Source organism: Ixodes scapularis, unplaced genomic scaffold (assembly GCF_016920785.2).
Source record: "Ixodes scapularis isolate PalLabHiFi unplaced genomic scaffold, ASM1692078v2 PGA_scaffold0__279_contigs__length_252992795, whole genome shotgun sequence".
Lineage (NCBI taxonomy): Eukaryota > Metazoa > Arthropoda > Arachnida > Ixodida > Ixodidae > Ixodes > Ixodes scapularis.
Genome location: NW_024609835.1, coordinates 55130443 through 55154703, shown reverse-complemented (window position 1 = coordinate 55154703; position 24261 = coordinate 55130443). Strand labels below are relative to the sequence as shown.

The following is a 24261-nucleotide window of genomic DNA, read 5'->3' as shown; positions in this document are numbered from 1 at the left end:
AGCAGAGGGGGACTGACGGGCATCAACTGCAAAGTATAATATGATTATTTTATTGTATTTTTATAGTCTTTTTTATAATTTTGTCACAAAACAAATATAGCAAAATCGTGCATCATATATCCCTACATTCGCTGCAGCTTAAGAAGAGAAAAACAATATTACACCGCCGTAAATCATTAAAAAAAAAACAATTACCCAACGTTTTCGGCAACGATTCAGGACCATATACTATCGCCCACACATAGTCACAGACGAGATAATGTTGTTTTATTTTTTTCCCCGTGATCATGGCTCGTAGCAAATGGGGAAAGAATGGCGGAACGCTGGCAATGTTCCTTCCCGAGTGAATGCGAGCTATAGAGGCTTCTGTGTTCCGCAAGGTTCCTCCGGCGGGGTTGCTCTCAGGGCCAGCGTCGAGGGACGTCTCCCGCCTTAGTCGTGTTTCGTGGTTCGGGACAAGGGCGCTTGCCGCTCATTAAACGCTCCCTTTCACCCAGCTGTCATCGCAGAGTGCTCCGAAGACGACTTCCTTCTCCCCCTACCCGCCGCTGTTCCTGTGGCCTGGTTATTTGGCCGGAGCACAAGCCGCCACCATCCCGCCCTTCGCACGCCGGGAGCTTCCTGTTTCAATTAAACGCGGCACGCTGGCGGTGGTTTTGGGAGCGCGGGACCCCGTCTACGTTGCTCGCCTTACAGGGGCGCACCGGCCCACGAGAATGTCCGGGTTAGGGCACCGCTCCCGGAGAGTCGCTCATCCGTTCCTAATTGTAACGATCGGCTGACTCGGCTGTCCTTTCGGGGAGCACACTGCGCACAAAAATCGGCGCTTTAGATATAATTACGCGCTTTAATAGCCTTATTTTGGGGGGGCATGTTTGACTTTGCGCCTTCCGAGTGGGGTCGACTGGAGTGGAAAACATTACACGCGGGGGTTAGCTGTCTAGGTGAACACGGGCGCTTGATCTTGGTTTTGGTTTAATTTAGGAAGATTACTCATTTGGCCTTTTTTGTTAGTTACTTATTATTCCCAATCATACCGGTAGCAGGCTAGCATAAGTTCGCATGTCGCGCAGTCTTTGTTATATAGTGTTTAAGACCACTATGTGAGCCCTTAAATCTTTTTGATGCACGATACATAAAGAATAACTAAAAATAAGGGACATGTAGATAACGCCGTTATAGCACTTAAAGTATGTCATTTAAATCAGAAAACACTCATCTGATTCTTTGAAAACTCGGATTGCAAGACCTTTCCACTTGGGAGAGTACGAGCTGAAATGGAGCACGATGCTTCTTCTTGTTTCCGCCGAACACACCCATGTAAAGGGCGCTTTTCCTTTATTATACTCCTTCTGTGGAAAAGCCAGCTTCGCGGGAGCACTCTCACAGTTTTATTTTCCTTGACTAGGAGACCCCCTTGCGTAAAGAAGCTTCGAGCTCGGAGCCGCGGCCGTACCTGCTATAAGACTCGTTTCGGTGCCCAGTCTGGGACTATACATATCAATTAGTCGTGAAAATAGGGCGGGTGTCACGGGAATGGGCCCTTCCTGTTTGCCGTACCTCCTGCCGTGCGGGTTTGAGATCTCGTTCCCGGAGGAACCTTCCGTGGGCTGGAAATTTTCATGTGTTGCCGGTAGTGCTCTGCGAGAGCTCCGTCATGGTAAAAGTCGAGCCGCTTTCTGTTTTTTCTTGAAACGCGACGAGATTTGGGTTTTTCTGAAATCCAGTGGCGCAGCTAGGGAAAGAGCTTCGAGCGTCGCCATTGCCCACCGTGGACGCTCTTGTTTCGTTTACGCGGCTCGGCGATGCTGGCGTGAAACTGCGCAAACAATGAATAGCGCCGGACAATGAGCTAATTCAGTTGACTGCTTTAAGAGAGTGCTCATTAAAAGCGAGTACTCAATGTCAGCGGGTGTAAGTTTCCACCCGTGACTGCGATATAAAGCGACTTTCCTGCTCTATTTAAGGGTCAAGTTTCCTGATTTATGATCCTATATTAAGACTTTTTTTTATCAACGTCTTGGGCTTTTTAACCAGCCTGAATGAAAATACTTGCGCAAGGCGAACTACTGACGAGGACCAAAAATGAAAGGCAGATATACCGAAAGATACGTGAATAAAGCAAAACAAGAAATAAATTTGCTTCACGACATAGTCTTGGCGGTACAGTTCATCTTTCAACACACACTGACCCACCTTGTTAGCGAAAACATGGCATAAACTCTGGATCGCCTATCACTTGCGAAAGGTATTGTTTTTTTTATTTATTTATGAAACTCCTGTAGCGCATTTTAAAGAATCCTTGCAGGGGTGCAAGCAGCATAGAAACAAATGCTTCTGCATTTGCAGCACAAAATATTAATTTGCGCAATGCGTTCCAATTCCTAACAGTCCTGACAAAAAAAAAAAAAACGAATTTACGCACAGCTCAGTTCTGGTCCTGTACTCACGTCATTTGTGTTCATAACCTTTTCAGTGAGAAAAGTAATTTGGCCTTAAAAGGTAAAATGAGCAATATTACCTGTCGTCTTATAATAAATAATATATACGAATTTTAAACGCAAGTTTTTCCGCCGAAACTCTAGTGAACACCAATCTAGTGATTGTTTTATAGTAGTGGCGTTTGCTCAGCTGTCATACTGACCCAGGACAACACTAGAGGCGCTACACTGTATGTTTTTTCTAGGCCATCAACATGGTTCTTCTGAGCAGGGTCCCACACAGTGGAGGTATAATCTACGATTGGACGCACATAGGTGAGATACACGAGTTCCTTTATACTTTGTGTGGCGAGTGTTAAGTTTCGTTGAACAAAGAGAAGTGCTCGACTTGGCCTTGCTGCAACATCAACAATCTGCGCACCCCACATTCAGTCAGATGACAGGGTGATTATATTATATTTTAGTTAATTCTGGTCTGCTACCAGCTCATTGTTCAGATAGTACTTAGTTTTCATTATTTTCTTCGTACGGGTGAAACTGGCATGAACCCATTTTTTGATGTTAAGCTTCATTCCCCACTTTGGGGAATGAAGACTTTGATAATGCATTATCTCGCTATATAAGATGTGCTCGAGCAATTCGCAACAAATTAATGCTGAAGAAATTTGTCTGTAGTTCGTACCATGGCCTCAACACCAACCTCAACAGGATACATATTATCGTAGTCGACTACAATTGTTGCGGGCGTTGTATTTTCCAGGGGCAAAAATACCTATTGAAAATACTTGTTAAAGACAAAGGCTTTTCTTAGAGTCATCAGTGAGCAGCTCGTTATTTACCAATATGTCAGGTACCCCATATGAATCACTTCTACAGCGGTTCATAAACTTCCAGAACTGCTTATTGTTGGATTTCATCCCATCTTCGGGCCGCTTCAGATAATGTCGTCTTCATTTATGTGTCGTTACTTTATACTTCACTGTTAGATCATTAAGATTAGCAAGGTGTGAATCTGACATTTTAGTATAAAATAACAAGAACGTGTGCATGCACGTTTTCGCTATTTTATAAAGCGTAACACAGTACCATTTACACATGTTTTTTTTGTTTTTTTTTAGTTTAGTTGAGTTTATACTTGGAATGTACTTTTTTTAGCTGGATTACTCTCTGCTTAAACAGCTCCCACTCATGATGAACACCTATCTCTTCAGCAACACATTAAAATGAGAGGAAGGTATACGCCTCGCAAGTGGGCTCATTTTCGTCTTCTGCGCATGAGAAAGGAAGTAGCGGTGACGTCTGAACGCCGAGCCCTGATTGGCTGATCGCGACCCCCTATCTCAGCGTCGTCTGCTCCTTTGCAACGTCGTCTGCTCATAACGTCGTCTGCGTCTGCCATACCTTTCCTGCGACTTTCGGAAGCGCAGGTCACTACGAGCGAGCTCGACTTCGCCTTTCAGAGACGGCAGACGAAATAACTCGAGCGGTACGTTGTTTTTGTCTAACAACTAGCAGACGCGCATCAAGGAGAGAAGTCAAAGGACTCACTGGCGAGGTGTCCCGAGGCGCCGAGGTTTGTTTGCTAAGAACCGAGGGTGAGGGTGGTTAGTGTCCGCAAGTTCCCTTTCAAATACTTTTTTCCACCTTTCGTGTGCGGCGAGACTCCTCACACTTTAACGGCGTCGGCGGGTTGGCGCAGTTAACGTCGTCTGCTTTACGTCTGCTAGTCAAAGCGATGGCTGCTTTACCTTTCCTGCCTCTGTCGGAGATTCACCGCTGTTTCACCGGCGAGAGTCACTGCTGCCTCGGAAAACAAGGAGATGACAAGAAGAAGAGATTGACCTCTTAATCTAAAATTGAGGTCAGCGATGAAAGTATAATACGGGAAGTGTTAACAAGGGTTCACAAGGGTCGCGCGGCAATATTCCATTCAGAAGGCCAGCCGGTCCTGTGCAGACGGTCTTGGCCAAGGACCGTAGGAGCACCGCTGCGTCGAGTCGGAGTGCCTGCTAGGCCTATCTGCCGAGCTCGCTTGGTCGGTGTCAGTGGAATCGTGGTCGTTGGAGCATTTCCCGGGTGTTTGTGGATCCAGCGTTCTTGTTCGTCGTGGTTTATTTCAAGTACTTTTTACTTTTTTTCTTGCTGCTTGTTGTCGGGACGTGTGAGAAGAGCACGTGCAAAAATAAACGTCCGTTGGTCGTCGCGACCAAGTAACTGAGCGACGCTGTCGGCCATGCTAATGGACCTTTTCCAAATACCGACGGCACCAGGCGGTGGCTGCACGAACTAAAGATCGAGGAAGTGACCTACTTACGCTACCATCGATAATGGGAGCTACGTTACCAGTTGCTTCGCTCTCTGAGCAGCGTCGCGTGCCCAACGCAACGAGGTAGGCCTAACGCGACTTTAAAGAGGGAAATCCGTAGCGTCCACCCAAATGTCGTGTTTTTCTTTCCGTCCACTTTCTTTTTTTGTGTAACACAATTATATATATGCTGCAATTACGTGTTCTACTCGTCGATTTACAGCCTCATTTCGAATTTCCTCGAATTTTCGTGCCGACTTCCACCGCTTGGCATCGGGCGCTCGCGCGTGCGCAGAACGCTTCTCGGAAAAGGTCCATTTGATCATAAGAAGTGCGTAAGACAGCTTCGGAGCTGTCGCAGGATTCCGTCGTAACTTGCGCAAAACTTAGGATAATTTCGTTTCGTGAATACGAATTTGTTCTTACGTTTTGTCTTACGCACATTTTTGGCGTAAGATCGTTTTGTGAATCTGGCCTCTGCACTTCCGAAAGTCGCAGGAAAGGTGAGACAGAGGCAGACGACGTTGCGAGCAGACGACGTTGCAAAGGAGCAGACGACGCTCAGATAGGGGGTCGCGTTCAACCAATCAGGGGTCGGCGTTCTGACGTCACCGCTACCCCCTGCGCAAGGAGCAGACGAACTTGCCCTCTGCATTACAAAGCTCCGAGCTGATACCATCATAATTTCCCTTTTCGTTCAAAAATATTTTTATATTTGTACTTAACTTTGTGCGTGGTTTGTTAAAAACAAGCGTCGCGATTAGAGCATCCTGATTGTTTATACCATGTATGACATCGACACGTTTAACGATGTCAGGATGATTGCGTAGAAACACATCAACGCGTAAATAAAAGGGAATGTTGGGTGAAGCCGAAACTGTCGGTCATTGACTTCATATCTACATTTAGTCGAGTCATTGCTCTACAGGCACAACCTTCCTCAGTCCATGCTATATCTGGCAGATTAAAATCACTACCGAGCGCCACATCCTCATTGGAAATACCAGAAACGAGTTCGTTGAGAATGTTTATTCTAGAGGAATCCGAAGCGTTCGGTGTATAGATTACCCCTACCTTAAATCGTGTTAGCGGGCAGACTTAACCGACACCACAAAGACTCGACAAAATTCCCAGTGATATCAAGTTTATAACGTTGCAAATGTGTCCCAACAAGCAAGAACACTCTTCCACGTGTGACGACCTATCCGTTTTGTAGACATTGAAATATTTAGGAAGCAGCTCATGATCTAAAATAGAGTCATCAAGCCATGATTCGGTCCCGAAAAAACATCGTCTTTAACATGTCTAATCAAACCGGACATCTCTTCGATTTTATTTTTATGCTTCTAAAATTCACGCTCATTACAATGACATACCGTACCGCTTTATTAATATTGAAAGGGTCATGTATGCCTTCGCGGATACAACTTCCTTTCTTTCAGCGTCGTAAGTAAACATATTTCCATCGATAACAAGCTTATCGTGCGTTAGCTTTACTTTGCTAGGATAGCCTCTCCTTCTATCTTTTGCATTTGTCCGAAGATGACTGCGCTTCGCTCTTACCTTCAAATAATAGTCATGAGACAACGACACACTGGTACCCTTCAGTATATATGCATTTTTCATAAGTGCTGACTTTTCATCGAGAGAAGGAAAACGTGTTAATTTTGGCCGCGTTTTATTTTCTTGGTGTCTAACAAGTCAATGAATTTTTACCGTAACTTACACTTTTACCCCTTGTTGTGCGTCGAAATTATCTGAAACCACCTTTGTGTTAAACAAAGTGTGAGTTTCGATCGAGTCCACAGTAACCCCGTAACTAACCAGGTTGTTATGACAGTTCCTATTCTCGATAGCCTCAACAGCTGCGCCCAAATCAGTGACTTTGCCTTCAAAATGCTCATCAATATTTTCCCATCGCTCATGATCATGCATGGCTTTCGAGAACCGCACGACTTTGGTTCCAATTGAGGATAGCCTCAGTTTAGTGTTGCGATGGTGCTCATCCAGTTTCGCATTTATCAGTTGTACTATTGTTTAGGGTTTTTTTACCATCAAGAATGGTTACCAATTGTGCTTCTGTCAGAGGGCCAGGGTTGAGCTCCACAACACTGCTCAGCAATAGAGAAATGAGGTACAGAAAATTAAAGCGGTCGGTAATACACTCCAGTAACGCTCCCGGGCAAGGCAGCACTACAAGCAAAACTTACTTTAAAAAAGACATGCAAAGAAAAAAACTTTTTTGTTTAAACAGGCTAGATGGAAAAAAATATTGCAAAACAAATTTACAAGGAAGGAAAAAAATGTAGAGCTACATTTACGGCGTAAAATGAGTTTGTAGTTGGCGCCCGCCGGAGCCGCCACCGGTTACGTGGTAAGCCTGTGCGCCGCCGCGCTGCGTCGCCGCCACCGCAAAGTCACGCCACCGCCGCACGCTGAGCGTTGTGTGACGCCGCTTCAACGCGTTTCTCCAAGCCATTGCCGCTGCCCCCGCACAAGTTCGTCTGCTTCGGGGCGCCGCCGCCGTCATCTGACCGGCGCCCAGGTCTATCACGTCTGCTTGCGCTTTTTTCAGGAGTTTTCTTTGGGTTCTAAAAGCTGCTTATTAATCTTAGTTTGTTTTACTATACTTCAAACAAAGATGAATAAGTTACTTTTAGAGGCCATAGGATGCTTCCGAAAGAGCGCAAGCACCATGTGACAAATAGCAAGCAGTCACGTGACAAATAGCGACCACTTTTCCGCGGCACCGGCAGGTGCCAACTAGAAATTCTTATCGGGCCGTAAATATAGCCTTTAAATTTTTTTTCCGTGTAAATTCGTTTTATGACTTCCTTTTCCCAACCAGGATGTTAAAAATAATTTTTTCCTTTGCATGTGTCCTTTAAGTTCAGGTCAGTATGACAACAAGACTTACCAACCTGGATAGCAAACAAGGGCAAGTTCAGCCGTGGCCGCGTAGTTGCGGTGTTGTCTCGCTCACGGACACCAAACTTTTCCCTCTAGGCTGGTACCTTGATTGAAAACCATATATACCCAAAGTATTTTGTGCGACAAGCTTTCAGTTCTGGGAGAAATAGACAAAGCGAGAAAGTGGCAATATCTTGTTCGTGATAACTGTGCTCCGCCTTGTAGAGAATCTAAAACTGATAGGAAAACATAGGCTTCCACGTTAATGCTTCCACAAAGTTTCCGTCTAAGCTGCACAATGAGTGTGCAATAATTGGTGCTTTATTGACAAATGTGTGTCAGTACAAGTGCAGGTGTAGAATTACACTCCATCGCTCAGTAAATTTAATATTGTTTCCTCAGGGTTGCGAGCACTTTCAGGCTCCTAGATCTGTGGCGCTTCCGAACAGTGGGCCACCTATGAAAGTACTTCTGGAGTTTGGCTTCGAAACTGTATTGCAGCTGATTCTTTTAGAGATGGTACAACTGTGAGATTTATTGAGGGATGGTACTCTGTAAGTCTGAAAACGGCGTTAAAAAAAATTGGTTGTTCAAGAGACTTAGAAGCTTCTGTGGACGTAGAATGTGCACCGCTCTGTAAAATTTGTTTAAGTTTTTTGTAAACCCTTAATTATAAATTTATTGACCTTCAAATGATTTTACCCTATACATAAAAAGGATGGTAAAGAAGATGTTAACAAGAGTTATCTTCGTAAACTGGAGAGCTAAGAATAAGTCAAATTTCTGGTATTTTTGCGTCTTGAACCATATTCTGACTTCTATGATGCCGTTATTGGATATTTAAGTAGCGGCTCAGTTCAAGTAGATGTATATTTGTATAATAGGCGTAATATGATTACAGGGTACTTTAACTGTTGTATGGATTCCAGTGTGTAAACTGTTGCCTTATTATGAAAAAATAGAACGTGAACAATCTTACAACTAAGGTTTAAAAAAACGGTCTTTTGTAAGTTGGTGGTGTGTAAGTTGGTGGTGGTGTAAGGTGGCCAGTTGGAATATATTAACTATTTATCTGGAAGTTCATCGCAAACTCCGTTCCGTCTTCGTGTTTTTGCCATGACTCTTTTGATGTTATCAACATTATTCCTCGCGCTATTGTGTCTGGCCCTGCGAGTGGCGAACCTGCTTTAACCCTGAACGTGCGGCATATGTTCTGCAGAAACCCCATGTTTATTTAACGTCTCTTGGCTTTTATGAACTTCTGTGCTTCTATAAGCGGGTATTTTTCCAAGCAAGATTTTTTTAATCTATACTGAACCGTGATGTAACTGAATTACTCAATATGCATATAGTATATTTTACAGTAAATTATAATGCATTTTTTGTTTCCTTGTAATATATATGTTATCGGCTCTATTTCGACACTCGAGGCAGGTCTGTACAGCGTCTCGCATCTGATAAGGACGGCTTACCACCCGAAGGCTTATGGCTTAATCTAGCGCTTTCATCGACTACTGAATGCGTCTCAGATGGGCCACGCCAGCCCGCAAAAATTAACCAGGTATGGGCAGAGCTACGAAGAAAGACATCGGTTGTGCCGCATCCCATCAGGTTGTATGGCGCACCACTACGTCTTCCCTCCTATTTGTCGCTATCTCCGAACTTAACGCTCCTAAGCCAACAGCAGGTGCTCCCTACGTGAAGTTCTTAGTTCGTATTTCCTCTAAATACCATGCTACACTAATGCCAGCGCACGAGAACAAGCCTTCATTCTTCCATCGGGATCTCGGCAGAAGTAACTACGTTTTCTTACGCGTCGACAGAGCCGGCTGATACCTTCACGAGCACTACACCGGTCCTCACTTCGTCGTTGCGCGTGAGGAAACGACATTCACTCTTCGCGTTAATGGTCGCGACACAGTCGTGTCCGCCGACCGACTCAAACCGGGATTTGTCGAGAACCGCGAGCCCGCTCAGTTACCTAAATCTCCCTTTGCGCTTGAGGAAGAAAAACAAAACAATTCAGTTTCACTTGAAACTTAAGGCTGGTTCTTCCTCTCTTAAGGCTGGTTCTACAAAAGCTGCACTTTTATTTCGAAACCTTGACCTCGTGAGAACAGCTGGTTTTGACACTACTTCTAGGCATGCTGAATTCTCAAAGCAAGAGAAACAAAAATTCAGTTTGAGTGCCTAGACAGGACGCGTACGTCACAACATCAATTTACCTTCCCCCGACGAACAAACGAAAAATGTATTTGTTAAACTTTGCGTCGCAAGATTTATGTTGAGCAAGGGGTGATTTCCAAACAGGCTTTTGTTTTGAAACAGTTGACTAGAAAACAGAAGAAGCTAAAGTACTGCTCAAAGGAATCTCGCAACAGAATTGTTGAGCTTTTTTGTTTTTCAGGGAACTTTCATTTTCGTACACACGTGTTATATCCAAAAGCTTAAAAGATTATTTTTGCCGTTCAGTGTTCGTTTAACTACGACAAGCCTGTCTAAATACTAAAATTATTCGTCTTACGATTGACTCCTTATGTTTCCTATGCGTAATGTTACCACTGGGTAAAATATTCAATTCAGCTGTAGTAAGATATTGCCATGGTTTACTCTTTTTTAAAATTATCAGACAGTATGGGTTCTATTAAGTTTAAATTGTCCTGTGCCTGGTCATTGGAAATTGGCCTTTCGCGTAGTTAATATTTAGCCATGGCGCTTCGAAAGCTATTAAACCTATGCATTTCATAAAAAGCACAAAATATGGCCTTGTGTTAAACGTACGCAAAGAGTCCACACGATGATTTGTTTAAAACTATAAATTAGCATGCAGAAGCACCGCCTATAGTAATGGTAAATTATTATAATATTTCGTAAAAGTTTTTTTTTCTTTTTACAAATCTTTAAAGTGTTTAGAGTTTTCGTTTGAGATTATAATAACATTGAACACTAGCATATAAGCTCTAACACACAATCCTACATGCAATCCCAAAATAAAAATTTGGAATTTATAAAAACAAACATGTTATAAATACCAATCTCAAAAAAAGAAAATTAAAAAAAACAGCGCTAGAAAAAAAAACGTTTTGGCTTTGTTTAATCGAATCGTCTGTTTTGCAATATCTTTCCTTCCGATGGATCTGATTCAATTACATTATTGATTTCCTTTCTGATCTGGAGTTTGTTTTAACCTGATATATTTTTATATGCGAAAGAAAGCTGAACAATAATCGTGAAAGGGTTTCACCGAAAATTAAATGCCGACTTTTTTCAAATAAAATATGTTAACCTTTTTTTTCAGTGTTTCAAAGACAGATACTTCTCGTCGGATAGAATATTGATAAGTGCTCGTTACGAGAAAAAACTATAAACCATTTTGTCCTAGTATTGACTAGTGTACTAAGATGCCACTTATAAAAGGTCACACTTTAACTATCTGTTGCTCTTGTTTTTCCACCCAGGAAGCACGCGCGAGAATCGCCAGACTTGGCTCAAGTTTGACAATTTAGGGGCCTGACTTAGGCCTAATAAGGTTTTCCTCGAAGGCGCTATCTTACTGCCAAAGTAACTAAAGATTGCGAAATAAATAAAAAAAGATCCACGCGAGGCAGCCTGAGCAGTAGTAGATAATTCTGCTCTTTCTCCTATATGATGCTTAAGAAAAAAACGTCACATCTTCATGTGGTGAGAAATGAAGCGTAAGAGAACTACTTATCGAGTTTCGAGATTAGGTCCTCGCTTCTTTGTGTGTCCTTTGTAATCACGACCGCCCTTAGCTTGTCTTATGAGAGAGAGAGAGAGAGAGAGAGGCACATTATATAAGAAAAAGGAACGTTATTGTAAATTTTGTACTTATCATTGTGTCCGCCCTTTTAGTTTTTAGTTTTTTCTTTTTCTGGGCAGTGCGCGCATCGATCTTGCTAATTAATAATATAGTTCAAAGACACATAAGGTTGTGTGAGTGCGCACTTTCTTTTGAGTTTAGAGCTTTAACTTCGTATCATCTCGGGATAAAACATAGGCGTTTTTTTTAAGCATTTAGTTCTGGCAAAAAATTTATTTTTAATCTAAATTCGATTACGGTCGTCCACGGGGAAATCTTGTAGCCAAAAAGGTTCATTCATATTCATGACAAAAAGTATGTGAGACGTTGATTCGGCCTTATTTCATGTAAACTTCAAGGACTTTTTATTTAGCCAGACACATTCTATTGTAGATTGTTTTGTCTGTTTTTTTTTTTTTATTTATTTATGACCCAAAATAAAATATACCGGCATTTCACCGAAAGCTCGAAAAACAAAAAAACAAACAAAAAAACTAAAAATAGTGTGGTTGAATGGCCGAAACCTAGAAACGCGTTCAAATTAAGCGATTTTTTTTTCTTCTTTTTTTAAATGCCGTGATATGCTGTGTTGTTACGATCAATATGAGTGCGAACACTGCTCTGTGTTACTCGCAGTGCTATCAATGGCCTCTTTTGAATGCTTCATAAAACTTAGATGCCAGAAGAGGGGGGGGGGGGGGGGGGGGTGTTGAAGTCTCCGGCGTTTGTAACGCCACCCTTCACTTCCTGGTTTGAACGCACCGACCGTGGCCTCTGCAATTTGTCGTAAGCACGTAATCTAGCGAGCGCGCGGGTGCGAGCGCGCGCCATTTAATGCTTGCGTGACGGGGCAAACATTTGTAATATACCCCTCCCTACTGATTTTCCTGGCGTGGATTACGCATAAACGGTTGAAAGTGGTGTATTGGTAATCGCATGGTAATGGCTCGGAGCGACGCCGAACTCGCTGCGTTAAAGTTGGTGATTGATTTATGTTGTGTCGTGTTGCTTTGAGGGTTTCAGGGTAGTTCGCCCTTTTCGGAGGTTGATTGAGGGACAGAAGCAAAACTTGACGTCATTTCCGCCTCGAGTAGGTCAAGTCGCGAGACGATACAAAGATGGCTGCCCTGTGGAAGCCGTGGAACTTGGAACGGGTGGAAGTGTGCGGGGCCAGCGTTGAAACGTTAGACAAAATGAGAGAATTACTGTGAACGACCGAAGGAAGTTGGAGGAAGCAGTTACTTGGAAACTACGGATACTGCTATTACTAAACAATTACGCAGTGACGTTCGTGAACGTCGTTGTATCATGAAGGCCCGCGGCACTGTGAAGTTTCATGGTACGGGCTGTTGCCTATTTGCGGTGCTGCGGCTCTCCTGAGCCAAATTATGTTTTATTATTATTATTATTACCCGGACGAGCAGGTACAGAACTGAGCTATCCTGGGTTCAATCCCCACCCCTGCCCGTTTCGTTCTGGATGAGTCGTGTATCATTACTGCGTGAGGCATATTAAAGACTCCATGGCAAGCGGTACTACTCCACTAGCTAAATGTATAATCTACAGCTGAAACACCTGCGGTCACACAGGCTGACTAACTTCCGGGCAACTTTTTATGCATACTAAAATGTTGGAATGCAAATATGCAAATATTTGGGGTAATTACAGCCGCAGCCGGTCTTACAACGTTAAGGTTTCTCACGACAGCAAGGATTATCCTTTTTAGCATTTCTCTCATATAACTTCGAACCTTACTTGAATTCAGGTCATTATATAAATCCCTTTGGCACGAAATCGATTATGCCTCTAGATCAATGCATTTTCTACTATTATTAAATCTGCTTTCATCTGAAGTCATTAAAACCCAGAATCGGAGTGACCATTTTTTTACTGCCCCGAGTCTAACCGCAAGACAAAGCTTCATAAGTTCGGAGGAGCGAAGATATGTGAACCTACTCGCAATTGGATGTTTGCCTACTTACCGCTAAAATAGTGTAGGACAGGGGTCAGTAACCGACGACCCGCAAACCAATATTGCCGCGCTCGCAGCTGGCCAAGGAGGCAGCGCGCGCGTGGCCTAGCGGCTATCGTGCCTGCCTCCCACGCGAAAAGCCAGGGTTCGATCCCTGGGAGCGACGCATCTTTGTTAATTCCTGAAATCTAGTTTTCTGGTAAGTTCGAGAATCCTGTTGGGGGTGTGTTCGAGGTCCTAATGTTTTTCGCGTCGAACATTCTACGCTGATTATTCCCGAAGCTTACGCATGTACATAAGGGACCCCGCGTGGCGCACCGGGATCAGTCTCGCCCCAGTGTTCGACTCTGCTGCTACGCCGACTTCGACGCCCGCGACGCTCTGCTGCTTTCGTCTGTTTCCTTTTTTTTTGGCACAAGTTCGCCGCATTAAACGTTTAGTTTCTTCAATTATCTTCGCCTCATCAACTGTCATTTGTGACAATATTATATGGCTGCCGGCGCGCCACTAAAAATCCCCCCCCCCTAAACACAAGAACGAGAAATGTGTTTGGTTGCAAACCTGGTACAACCGGCTGTATTATAACTAAACAAGTTCAAGAGGTTTTAAGGATATAATACGCTAATTAGCTGATCACCAAACGGGCAATCAGCTGAAGAATGCATTTCTTGCAAACGACTTTGTTAAGTTTTCTGCTGGCCTCCCTGAATTAATGTTTTCAAATCTACAAAAATCTTGTAGCGGCCGTGATCAAAACGTTCGCCACAGTCCGTATACATTTGCGAACATTCTTGTTCAATATGAAGACAGTAAAATCAAACATGGTTCTTCTTAATGATAGATGATAACCTCCAATATGTTTTAGGACTCTTGGTTAATAGTTAATTTCAGAAAGTTTGCATCTTCGCAAGCAATATTAAACACCCAATAACTTACTGACAGGGGACTCGAGCAATCTTATGTTTACGTGTGCCTGAACCAAGATAAAATATTTTAAAATCCCTCTTGGTATGTAATTTTTTCTATAAGGTAACATTTTCCTTTTTTTTTTGGTTTTCCGTTTTTCCGTCCGCCCGCTTTGTCTCCACTTTGCAGCGATTTGGCCCGTGGCTGTAAAAGGTTGCCGTCTGATGGTGTAGGATATGACAAGCAGATCACACGCATATACGGAAGTGGAAACAAACCAGCGTATGTCAGTGATCAAGCCAGCGGAGACATATTTCATAAATACGTGCGCTCTATCTTCCCCAGAATGTAAAACTCAGCTCAAGTAGAACTTCACAGACGGCTGAGAAATCGAAGCAACAATCACTGAACCCGCAGATTTACCTTCTCTTATATTGTGCAAAATTTTATCGCTTTAGCTCATGGACTTTTCGAGCGCGCCGTACAAACACTGATGAGCGGTGACTGTTTTTTCCTAACCTTTTAGAAATCTTAATAGTATGTGTTGTATGTAGTGGTGTACAAAGAAACAACGCAAGAAGTCTTAAAGGAATGCTGAACTAAACATTTCATTGTTCATAATAAGTGGCGCACTATCTTTCTGTGAGTCAGCAGCCGCCAGTTTGCGCGAACGCACGCAACGGAATTGACGTCATCATATCTCCATTTCAAGCTTATTAAGCGTGAATGGAGGATATGATGACGTCAATTTCGTTGCGTGTGTTCGCGCACACCGGAGGCTCCTGACTCATGAAACGTTTGGTTCAGCATCTCTTTAAAGGACACGAAGTGACAAAAAAGAATATTGAATGGGTTTTTTTTATTGTCAAATTTTTTACTACTTTTTTCATTTTATTTATTTACTCTGTTAGTTCCAATTTAGTGGGGCAGCCCTGTGCTAATCCCAGCCCGTTGCTTACACAACTAAGCACCTTTTCTTGGCTCTCATTGGTTGGAGAGATGATTGACGTGTGAAATGTTGGTTTTAAAATAGTCTCTTTGTGTTTTAATAGTATTATAGTCGACAATATCTTTATGTTTGAGAAACAAATAATCTAGATGGCGTCATTATTGTTTTAAGAATATATACCGAGACTGGCTTTTCCGCTTCGGTTTCAAACGATAACAAGCATGGCTGCCGACGTCTGCGTCGAGCACGTCTATTTTAATGAGTGCGAGTCTTTTCGCATTTACAAAGGTGTTTAAACGAAGATTTCTTCAAACCGATCTAGATTGCAGCAAACAAATGTCGCAAGCACACCCCTTGAGAAGCGCTGTTGGCACTTTGAGGGTGCTTCAATTCGTAGCGGGGGGTAGCGGGACTGGGCCTAAGCTTAGCGTCCCAGATCAACTTTTTTATCGATCTGGCTTGATTTCCTTTTTTTTTTTTTTGCTCGTGCTGATGCCGAATAAAGATACTGGTTCCCGTAAAAGCAGCCCTGCTGATTTGTGAATTGTGCAACCGTTGTGATTGCTATCAGGGTTTGAATACTGAGAAGATATCTACACAGGTAAGAATACTCGAGTGATTTTGCTGGAGGCAATCGGGCGTTCAGCTGGCATCTACTTTGTCCAGTTTTTGTTACCGTCATTTTGCTTCAAAGGGAAGTAGCTCTACGTTTTACAGTGCACCTGACCTGCCAATGCAAATATTTTAGGTCGCGTTTTAGTTGCGCGATATGACGCTCACCCACCTTCCTCGCAGATGCCATGTGAAAAAAAAATAACAAGAAACGTAAAGCAAGGAAGGACTGCATATTTATTTTGTCGATTTTTTTTAGCTATCTTGGTCACCTATCACGCACATCGCTAGACGCAGACAGACGCTTGTATTAGACCTTGTCTCGTGCATGATGGAACGCTAGAACGCGGCTTTCATGGCCGCGTTTTCTGTGCTTTGCACAAGTTTTTAGACGGGGACGGAAGAGCAGACGGAAGGAGGCGAAAACGAGCGCCTGTGCGCAGCTCCCATGTCCACGCCTCGCAGGCACTGCAGACGACGATAGACGTTGGTGAAATAACAGACGATGCCAGTGACTGCCGCGTGTCTGCTCGCACGACTAGCAAGCGGCGTCAGACTTCCTTAAAGGGCAACTCCGCTTCATTTTTGGTTTTGAAAAAACAATGCAGTCCTCTTCAGTATCGCCTAGGAAGACCACACGTCAAATATTACGACACAGTTCTGTCTAAATATCTCTTAAACCTTCCGGCAAACTTTGCAACTCGCCAAGTTGCCGAAATCGGCTGACTCGAGCGGGCGAATTCAGGCGCAACCAACAGCGCAGTCAAGGCTACGGCATGGGCGGAGCCAACATTGAGCTAAACGTCATCATCATGGCCCCCTTTTGCTTGTTTTTACTTCTCCGATCGAGCGTAGCGCATGACGTCAGCAACTTTGCCTCTCGGTGCTCAGCGGTGTCCACGTGATTGGAGTACGCGCCTGCGCAGCGCGCTTCTTGGGAGCAGACCAACCGCCCGCCTTGGTCCCGCCGTTACCGCCGTCTTCCGAGTCACAACCACCGTCGTCGTCTCACCGTTTGTGATTATTGCCTCTCGGAGTTTCGTCCACACTATGGACACCACGTGCGCAGAGTCGCAGACTTATGGCGCAGTTGTGCAGACGTCGTCGAATGCCGTAGACACCAAAACGTGGCGAAGAGTGCGAGATGACACTCGCGCCTGCCGCACGCCCTTCCCCATCCCGCCCGTCGTTGGGCCGAGGATCACGTGACATCTCGTACCACCTGATGGCCATGTACTTGGCGGCCCGAGGCCAATGTTGCCGGACGGAGCCGAAGTTTCGGTTTCGATTTCCGCTCGTGTTTAAAATTAGATTTAAAAATATATATCCCATTTTTCGCGAAGCAAACGACGTAGTGTCTTTTACTAGGGCTTTTTAATTAGAAATCCCTCATTATCCCGAAATCTTCGGAATTGAGCGGAGTTGCCATTTAAAACGTTACTAAAATACTCAGTTGAGAAACTCACCCTTCAAACCCAGACCGCTCGCGACCACCAAGACCAAACGAAATACGATAACAGCGCCACCCTTTCGCGACTAGTGAAAACATGAAAGGTAATTTTATATTGCCACTGCAAAATGGTATTGCGAGATGGTGCCGCCGGTCCTTGCGCGACTCGACCTGAACCGATACGGGCGGACGTGCAGTTCCCGGAGTAGCCGCTGCGGGAGAAATGGTGGCGTTACGTTCGCCATTAGTTCGATTCTCAAGTACGGATTGAACAGGGTTGGGCAGAAATACTCAAAAATGTATTTGGAAATACAAATGATGGGATATTTTAAAATAGTAGCCACAATACTGATACTGAAATATATCTGTAAAAGCGTATCGCGATACGTATCGGAAATACATTTTAAATAGGGGGAAAAAGTGTTTAAAAATACAAATACAGGAATACATCTTAAGGAGGGCAGAAATACAAATACAGAAAGAAATACAGATAGTGCAATACATTTTTCAAATTTGTTTGAGACGCCAAATGATATGAAGCTTGAAGTTGAAAGTGGAAGTTTTTATCCTGAAATTACTTTCCCGTAGGCTTGGCACTTCGCCTTGAAGCTAGTGATTTCGGACGACAAGGAGTCTTCAATGGGCTCAAAAAAAAAAAAAAAAACGTGCCATCAAGGACTGACCGCGGTCCTTTCCCTGACATCCTGCCTGTCTGACGAGGGAGGCGAGAAGACTTCGACCTCTAAATAAATTCTATATCATCTATCGGATGACATAGAATTTATTTAGAGGTCGAAGTCTTTTCGCCTCCCTCGTAATACAGGCAGGATGTCAGTGAAGGGACTGCTGTCAGTCCTTGATGGAACGCTTTTTTTTTTTTTTTGAGCCCATTGAAGATTTTTTGTCGTCCAAAATCACTACCTTCAAAGCAAAGTGCCAAGCCTAAGGGAAAGTAATTTCCCGTAGGCCATCAAAATGTCACCGCGCTTCTGCTTAATAACGACGCCCCTGTCAACGTTTGTCACATGACGTGACGGTGGAATGAACTGGTATTCTTTATCTGTAGATGTGGCCTTAAACATGAAGCTTTACCGCGCTGCTGTATGGAAGGACAATACGTACTTTTGTTGTAGGTTACCTCGTTAATGATCGCGCAGGCAGTGTCATTTGGAATTTTCGAGGATAGTAGACCGCCTGAAGCATCCTGGAACACATGTTTTATGTTCTGTTACGGTTAATAAAAAATGGTACGGCGGCATCCCTGTTGTGAAGGTCCTTCCTGCCGACCCCTCCGCCACCGACGCTAGGATTGCAGTCCTCAAGTTTGGCCTTGCATTCTCCAAATGGAGGCTTCGTGGATTGTGACCTGATATTGCCGGCACAGGTGCGAGCTCTCCGAGAAACAGTGCGCTCGAAACGAGTCGCAGGTGTACGAAGTCTGGGCCGGGACAGCAAGGCCACGTCTGGCCTCCTTCCTGGGTTTCGGACCACCAGAGCAGCGGGTCACGTCAGTCACGTTCACGTCCGCTGATGACGTACCCTTGAGCCGTGCAATATCGCGGGCGCAGCCACAGACGCATTCGAATATGTGTTGAACTTCACTACGTGAGTCATCCTACTATTTCAAGGCAACCACCACCAGGCTCGTGCTGCAACGGGCTGCGACTCAGCTTTGCCGGCTGGGTGTACTTTGTACGCTAATGCAAGAGAGACGGTTAGCAGCGGGCATTGGATGCCAGCAAACAATCACTCATGAAATCCCTGCTTAAGGACCTGCGGCACAAGATGCTCTGACTCCACTCCTGGCACGCCACCTGGTTCGAGTCCCCGACTACGCAACACTTCTCAGAAGGGAGAAGAGAACGTATAGAAAAATAGTTTGGAGAATCGGAAGGAACCTTGGTCAGCATTGTAAGAATGCCCCAGCATCTCCTTGACCCCAATGTCCTCAGTAGTAAAAAAAAAAAAAATGAGTTTGGATTTTTTTTTGAGGGGGGGGGGGGGGGGGGGCAGGAGAGTATTTTTTTAAGAAATTTAACGAAATATATATCACCCTAATTGTATCGCGCTACAAAAAAGACACTCCAAATGTATTTTGATGCAGGAATACAGATAATGGTGCAAAAAATGTATCGTGATACCGAAATACAGATATGAAATGTATCTCTGAAATACTATCGCGATACATTTGTATCGCGATACTGCCCAACCCTGGGGTTGAAGCCACTTTTGCAAAGCAGGCTCTATGGCAGTGTCTCAACTAAGTTGTTCTAGTAACGTTGCTTCAACACGAGACGCACCGGATGTCTGGGAAAACGAGACAATAGGCTTTCGAGCATGTTCGGTCGAGCAGCCAAGCCAATCCAGTAGTAATGGTCGGGGCCACTGACCTCTGGGCGAGGCCCCGAGGTCAGTGGCATTTTCGCAGAGAAAAAAATATTTTTCTCTGCGAAAATATGAAACAAAAGAAATGTGTGTCCTAATTATGACCTTTAAGAAAAAGCTTTCTTTCTCTCTCTCTCTCTTCAGTGTCCCTTTCAGTGTCTCCTTCTCTGGACGCACTCTAAAACCAATCATTGGCTCTGTTTTCTCAGTTAACCAACGAGACGAACGATTGCTGTCAGGGCCCAGTGACCATGCAGTTCCAGCGGGAAAGGAAGGATACACGTTTTAGAGCGCAGCTCTTAGGCGCGCGTATCCGGCTTTAGCTGCGTCGCCGTCGGCGTTGCCGTCGGCGTAACCGCGCGCGTTGCATTATACACCAACTCAACTCTCCTACGTCACGCCGCGGCGGTGGCGCGCCGGACGCACTTCCGGTATGGGGCGGTGGGCAGAAGTCGCCGTGCCAGACGTGCATTCCTGTGTTCCTTTGGAAGAAACGAGACAAAAAAAACCTGCCTTCTCGTCAAAATGCTGCGACGGGGGCTTTACCAAGAGAGTCTAGAAAGGTTTCAAGATCAGTTTTCATGTGTTTTTGCACCCTCCGTTCGTCCGAGAACGTGGATAGTAGCCGTGAAACCGGCAAACCAGACGCTGTCGAACTACGATTGCGTGTGCGGGCCACAATTTGTGGTCGCCAGATGTATTTGCTTTGTTCCAACATGAACAAGAGAAAACCCCCAAGTCGTCCGGACCACCCACGGGTTCAGTGGGTCTTCAAATTCACACGGCCGCCTGATCGTTCGAACTTTCGTCTGCTCTTTCAAACAAAAGCGGCCCGTTGACCAAACTTTGACCCGGTGATTGCGATAAGAAGTAATTGAAGGCCTCAAAAGGCTTAAGTAGGCTCGGTGTAAACAGTAGATACAAGATGTTAATTATTGGTACCGGTGGCCATCACCTACTTGTTACGCTTGGTCTGTTCCCGCTTCCGATTTTCAATATCGACGTCGATCATCGTCGCTACTTTTTACACTTTTGCAGCACGAGCGACGTCGCGACCGAAAATAGCTACAAGAATCTCTTCACGGTTTTGGCGTCCATTTCTACAGCGTACATGCGAATGAATCGCCGCACGTCAAATTATTTACGGAAAGTTTAGCGGCGTAGCGAGCCTTGATAATTTCGCTCAGGCGATTCAAGTGGTAAGACATTGCGATGAGGATGTAGAATCGACAACTCCAACGCGAAAAAGAGTATGCAGACTCACACAGACGCCTACAACGTGACATTCGAATGGTTTGTTGACGCGGGACGCGGTGCTTCTTGCCCGTACTCCATTGCGCGTGCGTTCGAACTGTCGTCTGCTCTTTTAAACTTGGCTGCTTTTTGTCGTCAGCTCGTTCAAACGACAGCGGCCCGTAAACCAAACGTTGACCCGGTAATTGCGATAAGAACTAAGTGTAGGCCTCAAAACACTTTTGAAGGTTGGTAGGGGTAAGTCGGCTAAGTGTAAACAGATACAAGAAGTTGTTGATCATTGTTACCAGTGGCCATCACCGACTTGTAATGCCCGATTCTACTTGCGGTTTTTAGTATCGATGTCCACCATCTCAGCTACGGTCCACGCTTTTGCAGTCCGAGCGACGTCGCGACTGAATATGGCGAGCAGAACCTCATCGTGGGAGTCAGGCTTTAGCGCCCATTTTGCGGCGTCCACGTGAAATGAATCGCCGCACGTCACATTATTCACGCAAAGTTTTGCCTCGGTAATTTCGCTGACGCCGCTCAAGTAGTCAGACATTGTTAGGAGGACGTAGAATCAACAATTCCAACGCAAAAAAGAGCACGGGGACTGCCACCGACGCCGACAACAACGCAATTATATGGTTTGTTTATGGGCGACGGCGGGCTTCTTGCCCACCAACCACCGCGCATGCGCGGCGCCGGTGGCGTCCGCTAGGGGCGCTCCGGTTTGTTTGTAAACATGAGTTGGTGTATAGGAATAATGCAAGCGGGCGTAACCGCGCGTTGCATTATAGGAACATTTTAGCTAAATTTCCCAGCTAAACTTAGCGGGGAAATTTTCCCGCTAAATTTCGCCGCTAAGTTTTGCGGTGAAATTTGTCCGCTAAATTCGGTGTGGAATTTATTTTGTTGACTTTAGTGCGAAAATTTCCCTTCTGAATTTGTCGGTAACATTTCCCCGCTAAATTTAGTGGGAAATGTTTTTCCGCCATATTTAGCGAGAAAATTTAGCATTTTCCCACACAATTTAGCGGAAAAAGTTCCCCCCTCAGTTCAGCGGAAAATTTCTCCGCATAGTTTTAGCAGAAAAATTTCCGCGCTATGCTCCACTAAATGTAGAAATAAAGTTTTCTACAGCAGAAAAATTTCACGCTAAATTTAAAGAAAAAATTTCCCGCTAAGGTCAGCGGAAAATTTTCCCCGCTAAATTTAGCGGGAAAATGTTCCGCTAATTTTAGCGGGAAACTTTCTCGCTATATTTAACGGAAAAGTTTCTTCGCTAAGTTTAGCGGAAAATTTCCCCGCTTAGCGAGAAAATTTTCGCGAAATTTAACGGGGAATGGAACGAAAATATTCCGCTAAATGGGAGGGGAGCAGGAGTGGAGGATGGGTGGGTGCGGAAGGGGAGAAGGAGAATACCCTTTCCTCCGTAACCCTCCCCCCCCCCCCCCCTGCGCTCTAATTTGGAATTACAGAGAATTGTAAACCTTTTCATTTTTTTACCGCCGAGACTAAGTAGCCAGAAGACAGTCCACTTCTCACCAGTGTAATTGATTAAAGGAGAATCAATGGTCAGTGCTACTAGTGCATAGTGGATCAGTACACATGCAATCGCCCCTGAGGAATAGGATGTTTCTTGCTTACTTACTTATTTTACCCTCAGGGCCAGAGGCGTTCGGAGCTCTTATCAATTTCTAAGCAACGTGAAACGTTTAACTGGAATTCGGCCATAATTGTTATTTAAATCAAAGCCATATTCTAACACTATATTGGTGATATTCGTGATGTTTTGGTTTTCCGCTTTGTGGATTTATTAGAGTTCTTACTGTTTAGTCAGGCTCCAGATATTCGAATCTTAAATTCGTATATTGCAGCTGCCGGATTACTTTAATGATACAAAGGATCAAGCTGGCTGGTTGCTTTTCACTATTGTAAAAAAAAAATTAGACAGGGGGACGGCTCAAAAGTGCAATGAACTCAAACAGAGTTTACGATAACACACTTAGCGTGATGTTTCACGGGCACGTGTCCTGCTGCTTATACTGCCACATCGCTAAGTTGATTTCCAGGTCAACACATATATCGGGCATCGCGAATTGCAGAGATTCCAATGATTGAATTTAAAAGGGGTCTACGAAAAGTTAAAGCAAACTGAGTTTTGAGAACGGTGTAGTTCTTGTTAGTGTACGTTGTCACTTATAGTAATCAACTTTTATATTGTTCTAGTTAGTGTACGTTTCAACTCATATAAAGAAAACGACATATTGTTGTGGTTGGTGTGCATTATTTGCCATAACGTGCAAGTGCCAGATTGCTCTAGTCAGAGCGTGTCATCTCCAATAGAAGTCAAAGGTGGCATTGCTGGATTTAGACTGCGTTATTTTCTATAAATTGCAACTGTCAGATTGTATTAGTTAGCGAACCTGTTCTTCTATATAATGCTAGATAACCCTGGTTAGCGTAGCTTTAAAAAATAAACTTTCGGGTTTGTTATTGTACATTATGTCAAATAAAATGCAATTGTCTGAATGCTACATAGTTGACATACATTATCTCCAAATAAATGCAACTGTCAAAATTTTAGTAGTTATCGTGCGCTAGTTCTTTGCTTTTTGTTCATATAGTATCATTCCATCGATGCTTCAGTCCCTGTGCGACCGCAATCTCTGTTGTAAGAAATATGAGAATACTAATGTCGATGCAAAGGACGCAATAGTTAATAAGTAAAAATGTAAAATCCAGGCCAGCTCGAGAAAATGCACAAATTCAACTTTATAGACAAAATGGATCGTGAAGCTTCCTCCCACGTAAATAGTAACAGGGCATTGGATAACGACATGTATTAAACATTACCATAATTGAGATATAGGTACTGCGCGGGCTCTGCAGTCTTGTGTGAGATTTAAAAACTTAAAGCTTTATTGAATAACTTTAAAAAATGCGTGATCCAACGAGGTATTACTGGCACTACGTATTCACAACAATTTTAAATGCTAAATGAAGTGACATATTACAAGGTTGTTAATATATAGGAAGAACACAAACATCTAGTTCTGTTAAGAAGTCTTTATGCTCGTGCTTCGGAGTTCAAGGTCATGTTCGTTAGCAGTGCAAGCGTGCTTAAAAATAGTTTGGCAGGAATCAACCTCTGCATAAACTATTATTTGACATAGGCGGTAACTCTTCCCGACTTCTTTCTAGCTGTCACTAACATATGTCACTCTTCTATGGTGCAAAAAGCCATATCTCTGCTTAACTCCTGAACTCCT

At 44.1% G+C, this 24261-nt stretch overlaps 1 protein-coding gene across 1 annotated transcript in view; it reads left to right on the top strand.

Moving 5' to 3' along the window:
• Positions 1 to 24261, top strand: part of LOC8031537 (hemicentin-1) — a 620814-nt gene that overhangs the window by 46237 nt on the left and 550316 nt on the right. The gene's annotated exons all lie outside the window — the stretch shown is intronic.